Source organism: Humulus lupulus, chromosome 6 (assembly GCF_963169125.1).
Source record: "Humulus lupulus chromosome 6, drHumLupu1.1, whole genome shotgun sequence".
Classification (NCBI taxonomy): domain Eukaryota; kingdom Viridiplantae; phylum Streptophyta; class Magnoliopsida; order Rosales; family Cannabaceae; genus Humulus; species Humulus lupulus.
Genome location: NC_084798.1, coordinates 132,720,811 through 132,732,147, shown reverse-complemented (window position 1 = coordinate 132,732,147; position 11,337 = coordinate 132,720,811). Strand labels below are relative to the sequence as shown.

The following is an 11,337-nucleotide window of genomic DNA, read 5'->3' as shown; positions in this document are numbered from 1 at the left end:
AGTGTTTATTCAAGTCATTGGTACTGACTGTTGGCATGTGAATGATTTTTATAGTCTCTTTCTCTCTCTCACTCCTCAATAATATATATTTATATTTTGTTAAGAAGAGAGAATCATTCAATATATAGCTACAAGCAAGCCTGGAAATTTAATTGATTATGAGAAAATAGTTGTTCTTCTAACAACTTGATATACTTTGGCCATGTTTGTGACTGATAATGATTTCTTAATCATACCTATGCACCAGGTGCATGAAATGGAAATTATTTCAGCTGTCCAAGAAGCTCAAAAGGATAACCTCAGAAGTTTTAATGATTACATGTTGAAAGTGTTGGAGGTTAGTATGACACACAGGATATGCAGAATGTTACCCTAATCAATCAATGATATTGTGAGCGCATACGTGATGAATAATATTTGGTTATTAATCTAATATATTTTAAATTATTTTGAAGGTTTATAAGGTGTTTATATCATTGAGCTGGATAATGAACAAATTATAGACAGATTATGTGTGCATAAATATATGCTATGCAGTGATTATCATTGCTGTTGAGCTTTGATCCTGATGGTTTTTAAATTTTAATACTCTGTAGGAGGATTGGTAAAAAGAAAAATGAGATAGTCTTCAAAGCTTGAGTCGAATTTCCACATTACCTAGAACCAACATGATAGTTAGCAGTAGTGGGGGTGCTCGCTCTGGTCAGATAGTGTCGATGACTTCTAGCCCTCAAGCTTCATCTGGTGCATCTAGCATGCAGCTTGTACCTCTTGCTAACAAGCCTATCCTTGAGAAAAAGGCAATTGTCTATGCTGAAGTTGTTAAGAATCTGAATGATGCAAGAGAATGTGGATTACCATTTAAAGTAAGTTGAAACAATTTTTTCCCTGTATTCAATTGATCTTATTATATATTTGATTCCTACCATTAAATGAAAGGCATTTAATCTTTAGTGGATTGTTAATTTTAGTTTTTTGACAAATGACTGAGTTGCTGCTTTGAATTGTGAAGTTTTAGTTTTTTGACAAATTACTAAGTTGCTGCTTTAAATTCTATTTTCACTTTATGAAAAAGACACCTTAACGGAGTGATGCTTTAGAGATTGTTGTCAAGTTTTGTTTATGCTGAGTGAGATAAGTACCTATCTAATGGCTTGTTTCTGTTGTTAGCCTGCGATAGCTTTCAAGGGTGCTTATGAAAGTTTAGGTCTAGATGCATCTGGTGGAAAATCCGTTCACTTTCAGAAGATTTGTAACTGGTGAAGACTCGTTTGTTCCAAAAAGTGTGTCAAAAAAGATGTCTTTAATTATTGGTGCAAGGCGCCATCTTGAGCGGGGTCGTGAAAAATATGTAGTGGATACTATCCAAAGTCATCTTGCCCAGGTAATAACTTAATATTCTACCATGACAGTTTATTGCTGCCTAGCAGGATTTTAATATTTTGGGAATGATTTTTTTCCAATGATGCTTAGTGTAGCCTAGATTCTAGTAATTTTGTAGCTTTATTGATCCTTATTACTTGCTCATTTCTTATGCTCAAATTTTTTCTTCTGCTATTGTGTTTTACATTGATTTAGGGAACTTTCTATTTTGATATTTAGGGTACTGTAGATCAACAAAGACAGAAAAACTTGATGCTAAAACAACTCCTAATGGAGCTGTTGTTGAAAGATAATGGGATTTATCTGCTGCTTGGTACAAGTGGTGCGGGAGAAGAAGGTCAATTGAGCTGGATTTTGAACGATGAGAATTCAAGAAAGCAATTCTTACTTGAAGCTGCTCACCAGTGTCAGGCAGCTGGATTATATGGCAAGGTAATGCTTGCATGTTTTTTTTTTCCAGCAATGCTAAATATAATTTTCATACTTATTTCTCTTTTGTTTTTGCCTCTATGATATTCAATTTTATCCACATCTGGACTTCAGTTGAGTTGTTTGAAAAGAAATATATCTTTCTGATTGTTTTACTTTATTTTGGTCTTCTTCTTCTAATGACATAACGTGCTCATACTACTTGGGCAGTATAACTTTTTTGGACTTCCGAACCTTTCCTTTTAGTGCCAAGGCATTTTTCTTTTTCATTTTTGGGTGATTAAAAAGTATGGTGGGAGAGGGTGATGACTACTAGCATTCTTTAATTTATGATATTTTAGTAGAATACAATATGATGACACTTGGCTGAACACGAAGAAATTGAACCTAAATGCTTGGTTTATTTATAGTAAAAAGGTTTCATGATTGGAATTGGTTTATTCATATACCCTTTTCAAGGGTCCCTAAAGCCACTGAACCGATATTCTATATTACAGCAGAGTTTTCAAGGGTCCCTGAAGACACAGTATTTGGAAATCTACAATAAAAATGGCAAATTCATTACTCTTGTTATTTAGAACTTTATATTTGATCTAATTCTAGTTCATGTCTCTATGCTATTGGGTTTTCTTTATAAATTAGTTGTTGTATTTTATATATATATATTTATATGTTTGGTTGGTGTATTATTTGCATTTTCATTTCATAATCATAAAGTGTTTGAGCTAACTTTTCTAATGAGTATTTTGCCAAGCATAAATCTTCAATATTTCATGCCTATGTGCTTTAGTTAGTGTAATTTCATGGCCATCTTATATAGTCGTAATGAGGTTATTAACTTTCTTTCTTTTTGTACTCTTTTAGTTTACTATTAACTCTAAGTTTAAGCATTAATTATTTAAACTCTTGTGTAGCTAAGCAAATCAGCCTCACAACAAAGGCAAGTGCACAATGGAATGGATGATGAATTGGAGGGTGGAGCAAGCTTCATGGTTTACTTTTTGTGTATCTTATTATGTTTCTGTTTTTTACTTTTGAAGCAAAAGATGTGCAAGACTATAGAATTTTATTATGTATGCTTTCAAATTCAAGTTAGAACTAAGAACTTTTGAAGTGGACAGTGTTATGGTTTGAAGTAGTTTGTCTTCAAATGTAAAAATACTCATTGTTTATCATATATATTGAATATTTTAGATTTTTTGATCTATTTAATATTACACTTGTGATCAATTGTGATTTTTTTAATCAAAATACAATAATAAAAACTTTTTACAACAATTAAAAATGCATACTACAAAATAACAAAATGTTATTACTGGGAGAATTTATAATAAATATGGTTGTTTTGTATAATATATTATAATTGGGACAAAAAGTTATGATTTATATAATAGAATGAACTAAAAACGTTATAAAATGATCAAATATAACAATTTTCATAACAGGTGGAAAGTGTTATGAATAAAGTATAAGATTAAACTTCAAATTTATAACCAAATACTCTAACTAAATGTTATTATTTGAATATTATAGCAATTAAAAATGTGTTATTGAATAGTTTAAGATAACATTGAACATAACATTTGAATACTGTTATAGAAAAGACCGGATTTTTAATAACAAGGGCTATGTTAGCATTTTCAGAAGCGTTATCAATACTCCCGGTTAGCAATTTTTAAGTGTTATGAATACTGTTTTTTCTTGTAGTGATCTGCGCACTCGCTGTTTGCTTCAGATGATTTTGGTGAAGCCATGTTCGAACCCGAATCTCATTCAGAAGGTCCGACACTTTTATCATCTTTACTTTATGTTTCGTCTATATTTGATATCCCGCTAATATTTCATCTTCTTTTGTGGGTCATATATGTTCGGCTTTGTTCACACACAACAAAGGTTGACTCCAATTGAGACTAGCCCTTTCGTATGAGCGGCTAAGAGGGCCAGGGTTGAGCCTGAGTAGATAATGGAGGTTCCTCCTGAGGTGCTTCCTCTGACACCTTTGGCGTCTAGTCCTGTTGCAGAGGTAGAGCCATTCTTTCCTATGTCGGTTCCTCCCAGTATCACTGATGCGAGTGCCTCCTCTTCTGCGCCTGCTCCCTTATCTGAGCCACACCAATCTACCATACAGAATTTAGGTTCCATCATGGACCAAGCATCCCATCTGGAGCAGACGACGATGACTTTTAATGGGATTAAGAATGAGGACTTGAGCGCCATCCTCACGAATTCACTCCTTGACATTCAAAGTGTAAGTCCTCTACAATTTTCTTTTTGTCTGGTTAACTTATGTGCTGACATTGTCTTACACTTGTATGTTTATTTGCAGGCGCTGATGTTGGTCTCCCATGTCTGTGATAGGTCTGTAGAGTATACCTATATGCTTTCCAACCTTTGTTCTAAGCTTGAAGCTGTCCGCCATGAGGTGCTGGACCTTCGGCATGTTCTTGGCTCTAGGGATGCGGACATTTCTTTGAAAGATGAAGAGATCATCACTCTCCACAGTACTGTGGAGCATAAACAACATAAAGTGACCGAGTTGACTCTTAGGGTAACCCAGATGGAGGGGAAACTTGCCGATCAGCTCAAATAGTCTGAAGCTGAGAAAGAGAAGTTGATTGCCAACATGGGCAACCTGCGGAAGAATGCTCTTGTAGAGAAGGAGCAAGAGGTCAAGGCTACCTGGGATAAGGCTCAAGAGGAGTATTCAGAGCCAAATTTCTCTTGCTTCTACTTGATCTGGAAGTCCAACAAAGATCTGAACTTGGATTTCCTTCCTGAGAAGAAGCGAGCGAAGGAGCTTAGGAAGTGTCAGGCTCGTGGGCTGCTGAGGCTCAAGGTGGTCTTTCGGATGATACTCCTTGCCCTAGTTAGTCTTATTTTGGTCTTTTACTCTGTCTTTCCTTTAGTGCCATTGGTGGGGCACCTTGTGCTTGACAATTCTTACATATGATATTTTATGCCTTTATGCTTTTTGTTACGAGTACTCAATGTACTGATTGAAATTTTTTATTTCCGATGCTTACTGAGTATATCGACTCACAATCCTCATTGGTTCAAGTATCAGTGTACTCTGAACTCATGTACTTCACGTGCCATACTAATCTTGCTCCTTTACGTTTTCATGCTAACAACCATGGTAATGTGAGTAGTAACGATAATTCACCAAGTACCATGAAAAAAACGGTCAGGTTGACCACCCCATGGGTGATAGGCTGACCACCCTATATGGGACATGGCTAGGAGTCTCCCTACCAATGCCTTTTTTGTTTTTGTGTTTTGCACTTTCGGAACATATGTTGAACAAATGTCCTAGAAAAACTTGGGCTTGCTTAGTACTTAAGGCACGTCCCCATTGCTTGTGTATACCCTGATCAGTATGTACTCTATGCCCCCCAAGTGATCATGGGTTTAAAAGCCTTGGTCACTTGATACTTGACCATGCCTTGCTTCGAGTGTTAAGACACATAGTACTATCCTTTTCACCCAATGATGCAAGCAGCAAATGCTTGTCCCTCATTGGTAGTCGGGTGATGGTTTCATACTCAGTAATAATGATACCAATACACAGATGCAGATTGTGTAGCAAGTGTCGATCACGAATCTCATAATCTCTCGGGTACTCATTATGATGATTGTAGACAAAAGTATTTTAGTTGGACCAATCAAGTCTTGATGGGCTAATCGAGCCTGTAATAAGTCTTAGATCAAATTATCGATAGGTTCCTCAATGGAACAAATTTGATTATGATCTATCGATGGTGACTGGTCCTCCGACCAGTCTCTTTTGTTGATCGTATGGGTCGATAGGTTCCTCAAGAACCATGATCGAACATGATCAAATAATTTGGCAACAAGGTCCTAGGATCATTCTCTTTTTTGGATCGTATTGGTTGAAAGGTTCCTCAAGAACCAAGATCAAACATGATCCATAATGGCAACAGGTCCTCAGACCAGTCTCTTCTTTGGATCTTATGGGTCGATAGATCCCTTAAGGACCGGAATCGAACATGATCCGATAATTTGGAGACAAGGTCCTAGGAGCAGTCTCTCTTTTTGATCATGTGGGTTAATAGGTTCCTCAAGAACAAGGATCGAACATGATCAACTAATTTGGCGACAAGGTCCTAGGACTAATCTCTTTTTTGGATCATATGGGTCGATAGCTCTCTCAAGGACTCGAATCTAACATGATTCGATGATTTGACGACAAGGTCCTCGGACTTGTCTCTCTTTCAGATCATATGGGTTGATAGGTCCCTCAAGGATTGGAATTAAACATGATCCGATGGGGTTGATGACAAGGTCCCAGGACATGTCTCTTGTTAAAAGAAATTTAAAGAATTAAGTGAAACTTAAGAAATTAAATTCATTCATTCATTGAAGCACTATGGTTGTTACATAGATAATTAAAAAATAATACATTTGCCTCCTGCCTGGTTATGCTTATTTTCGCCAAGTATTTGACGGGAACGACATTCAGGGTGTCTGCATCTTTGGCACTGGCAAGCTTGGCTAAGGCATCAACATTGGCATTCTGCTCCCTCCGGACTTGTGTAATCGAGTATCTCTTGAATTGTGTCAACAATTCCTTCACCTTGTTTAGGTACTGCACCATCCTAAGTCCCTTGGCTTGATACTCCCCCAGTACCTGGTACACTACATCCAGGGAATGTGCATGCACAGTCCATGATAAGCGTAATCCTGCTAGTCGTTGTTTGAAGCATTGAATCCAAATATGAGATCGCAGTGGATTCGATGATTCTCTAAAGAGATCAGTATGATTCCTACACCTGAGTTGTGGTCATTGGATGCTCCATCAATATATAGCTTCCATACGGGAGTATCTCCATTCTCCGATTGGTAGTAAGGGTCTTCAAGGTTGGTGCCTTCGGCCATGAAGTGCCAATGCTTGTCCTTTAATCACCGTCCTCAGATGATAAGTGATATCAAACTGTCCTAACTCCACCACCCATTTGAGTAATCATCATGAGGCCTCTAGATTCTGAAGAACTTGTTGTAGCAGTTGATCGGTTAGGACTCGGATCGAGTGAGTTTGGAAGTATGGACACAGCTTTCGAGAGGTGATTACTAAATAGTAGGCTAGCTTTTCAAGAGGGGGATACCTAGACTCCGCACCTACTAGCCTTTTACTGATATAGTACACAGGGTGTTGTACCTTGTTCTCTTCTTTCACCAAAACAACACTGATTGCATGCTCGGTGATTGCCAAATAGATGAATAGTACTTCACCATCTATTGGCTTTCCTAGGACAGGAAGTTGAGTGAGATGATCCTTCATGGCTTGGAAGGCTTTCTCACATTCCTCGATCCATTGGATCTTCTTGCTACCCCGAGGTTTGTGCCGTTCTTTCATGCCTTGATAGTGGTCGGATGGTTTATGCCTTTTTCTTCCATCATGATAGCATATTTGTCTACTTGGCCCAGGAACTCCTGCATGGTGTTGATGGGGTTCCTGTGGATGTTATTTCACAAGGGACTATGATAAATTATTCCTGCTGAGATGGCAATGAACTTCCCTTCATCTCCTACTATGGATGCTCGGTATTCTTCTCTCATGAATCTTTGGATGTAGTCATTCAGGGATTCATCCTTCCCTTGCTTAAAGTCAGCTAGCTAATTGACGTAAACTAGTTGAATCCGTTCAACACTGAAGGCTTTGCAAAATTCCTTCCCGAATAGCTTCTAGGAAGTGATAGATCCAGGTTTGAATTTCCAATACCAATCTTGAACCAAGTAAGAGAGAGATGTAGGGAGTACCCTAAACCTATAATCATTCTCCAAACTGAGTAACTTCATCTGATCCTCGAACTTTCCAATGTGTCGCACTGGGTCCTCCTTCTTAGTGTATGTTGGAAGTTTTGGGGTCTTATGGTTCGGTGGTGGCTGAGCAGCTTGGATCTTGGCACTGAAGGGACTTCCACTTCTATGAGCCAGCTTGATATCGAAAGGTTTCTTTGTCAGGCCCTGAACAGCCGTGGTGAGTGCATTTATTTGAGCCTGCACTGTTGGTGGGATCGCTGCTCCAGGTGGGGTAGACGTCCCTGCTACCCCTTCTTGAGCCCTGGTTCTTCTATTGATGACCTCCCTCAGATCCTGAGGATGTGCATCTTTCTTGAGCCTATCAAACATGGTATTGGTGTTGTTCATCGATTCCTTTCCCTTGTGAGACTGAGGGCGTATGGGTGGTAGGTCTGCCTTGCTCTTGCCAGTGCGATCCTGGCCCCGAGCGTCTCCTCCTACATGACTATAAGACTTTGAGCGACCATTTACATTCCTTCCGCGCCTCTCAGATATCTGACTTTCCTTTACTGTGTTGTTTCATCTGTCCCCTTGGGAGGGGGCCTTCGAGTAGGTAACACTCTTACTTTGAGGTGAAGTGTTATTCATCTTAGTCATGGAGGAAGCAATCTTGGACTGCGCCTCTTCATCCCGTCTCTAGGAAAATGGCTCTGAGAGTGTCCTTGGGGTTCGACTCCTCCTCTGGGACTCCCTGTTACCATTGTCTCGCATCCCTACTGCTTTGGCCTGAGTCTCCCTCATTGCCTGAGGAGCAGCTTCAGCATTAGCTCGGGCTAACTGGGTAGTCGCCTCCAGGGACACAACAGCCTCCTGGTGCCTCCGGTTAGCTTCCTGCTCCCCTCTGGATCATCCTCTGGACCTACTCATCTATTTCCTACTGTTTTCGTTCCATAGTCGCCCTCTGGAGGGAAATTTCTGCAGCAAAGGCCTCCTGTCTTGCCAGAAATTGCGCCATCTCCTCCTGGTGAGCATCCTATGGATCTTCCGCATCAGGTTAATCTCTAACCTCCACCAGAGGATCGTTAACGGGATCGATGGGATCTTGAGTGTTGGAATCCTTGGGAGTCATCTTCTTTGTTTGACTGGGTTTTGGAGGTATCGTAAAACTAATCAAAGTGTGTTTCTTGATTTCATACTCTCAGTGAAAGCACCAAAATGTTGACCTGTGAAATTGGCCAATAGTCGTATGTACAATATACGACACCTTTTGACAAAAATAAATATATATACAACATTTTACAAATATCTTAAATAAACACACAAAATTTTATAGTGGTTCATCCCTGTTCTGATGAACAGTAATAACCTAATCCACTTAGTCTATAGTATTGAATCACTCGATAGACAATTACACAGATGAACTGAAGAATTCACTCATCACCCATTTTCCCAAAGTTTCTCTCTAGTAAGCATCCCTCTCAAAATTAATCCAGGATACCTTTTTTATGAAGCCCTGGGTCCTTTATTTATTGTACCCAGGGGTTATTACATGATTAGTAATACTGGGGATCGTGGTTTGGTACATGATCATCGGGTAGTGGAGATATGTGTCCACCTCCCCATGATTATGAGATCGTGGGTCTTATCGTTGTTTCTCTAGATCGTGGTTGACGATGCATGATTGAAACCTTTGGGAAAATGCTTAGTCTTGGTTGGTCTATGAGACTTAGGTTCTAGGCCCAATGAACCTTTAGAGCTTGGGTGCTAGGCCTAATGACACTCTGGGTGCTAGGTCTACTGATCTTCTGGGTGCTAGGCCTGATGACCTTTGGGGTGTTAGGCTTGATGATTTTAGCTTGAATGAGTGTGAAATTTATCCAGCAAAGTGTATTTGGGAGTTTAGGCTAACCACCCTATGAAGAAAAAGGTGGGCCAACCACCCCATGCAGTTCTTGTGCATACCAGGCTGACCACCTCTAGGGGTTGGGGTCAAGTCGACCGCCCCTAGGTGGCTAGGTCCAGGCCGACCACCCCTAGGGGGTTTAGGCTTGGTTGACTTCCTTATAGATCCTGGACCTATCCTTTTTTGTTCATCGGTCTTTTTTTCAATACTTTGTTATTTTTTCATGACTTGTGATGCCATGTGTCGCTTTCTCATTTGTCACGTCATCTCTTGGATTTTGAGGGATAACATGAACAATAATGTTTCTTCTTCTTCTTGTTATATGCTTGACTCAAATTCTATTACTTTGTGGCATGTTAGACTTGCACATATAGGATTTAGCATAATTAAATGGACTGTCAAATGTGCATTAAGTGATTGTGATAATGTTGAGCATGAAAAATGTGAATTATGTGTAAAATCTAAAATGGTAAAGAAACATTTTCCTAGTGTTGAAAGAAACTCTAAGTTGTTAGATTTGATACACAGTGATTTATGTGAACTTAATGGAATGTTGACTAGATGAGGAAGTAGATATTTCATTACTTTCATTTATGATTGCTCTAGGTTCACATATGTATATTTGCTTAAAAATAAATATGAAGCATTTGATGTGTTTAAGGTGTATAAAGCAGAAGTTGAAAATCAAATTGAAAGGAAAATTAAAATACTTAGAAGTGATAGGGGTGGTGAATATTTTTCAAATGAATTTAACTTGTTTTGGGTAGAACATAGAATAATATATGAATGTACAACCCCATATACTCCACAACAAAATGGTATAACAGAAAGAAAGAATAGAACATTTATTGAGATGATTAATGTTATGCTTTTACACTCTAAATTGAATTTTAGTTTGTGGGGTGAAGCCTTGCTATCCGCTTGTCATATTTTGAATCATATTCCCATGAAGAAAAATAATATATCTCCATATGAAATATGGAAAAGAAAGAAACAAATTTTTTTTTTATCTTAAAGTGTGTGGGTGTCTTGATTATTGCAAGAGCACCGATCCAAAAAGGACCAAGTTGGGTCCAAGAGCTATAAGATGTGCATTTGTGGGTTATGACCAAAATAGCAAAGTGTTGACCCTCGAATTATTCAACGACACGGAGTCAAGTAAAATGATAGAAATTGAGATGAAATCAAGATGAAAAGATAAACAACACAAAAGATTTATAGTGGTTCAGCCCCAATAAAATGGTAACAACCTACATCCACTTAGTGTTCTTATTGATGTATAATTCCAAGAATTGTGATCAATGAACTAGGGTTCACGAGTTTCACAAGCTTTTGGGTGAATAAAATTATGCTGGATAAAAACACTCTATTTCTGTCTTAGAATTCTGATGTTCCAAAAAATCCCAAAAGTCCCTTCTCTTGAGCCCTTTGATTCTTATTTATAGGCTGAAGGAGTTCTACATGGACCAATGGGCCTTAATTACATTTAAAACAGACATATCTAAATAATAATGGAAATTACAATTAATAGGTAATTACAAGATTACATATCTAAAGAAAATAAATGAAAATATGCGACCAGACTGGTCGCCCATAATTATGTTGTCTGATGAGCCAATTCTCTTCTGGTCAATGGTCGAACAGATCATACTTACTTAAACCACCACGTGTAGGCCAATCGTGTCACGTCATCAGGTAGTCCGTTTTTGGGTAAACACAAAACTTATAGATTATTAGACTTGGAGTCTAATGTAATAATTGAATCTGTAGAGGTTGAGTTCTTCGAGAACATGCCATGTGATGAAAACAAGTTAGAACCAACTCAAACTAGAGATCCTCAAGAGGAGACTCCTATAATAGTT

At 38.4% G+C, this 11,337-nt stretch overlaps 1 pseudogene; it reads left to right on the top strand.

The window, feature by feature from the left end:
* The first annotated feature begins 245 nt into the window (after positions 1 to 245).
* On the top strand, positions 246 to 1,959 carry LOC133785468 (nuclear pore complex protein NUP93A-like; annotated as a pseudogene).
* The last annotated feature ends 9,378 nt before the right edge of the window (positions 1,960 to 11,337 follow it).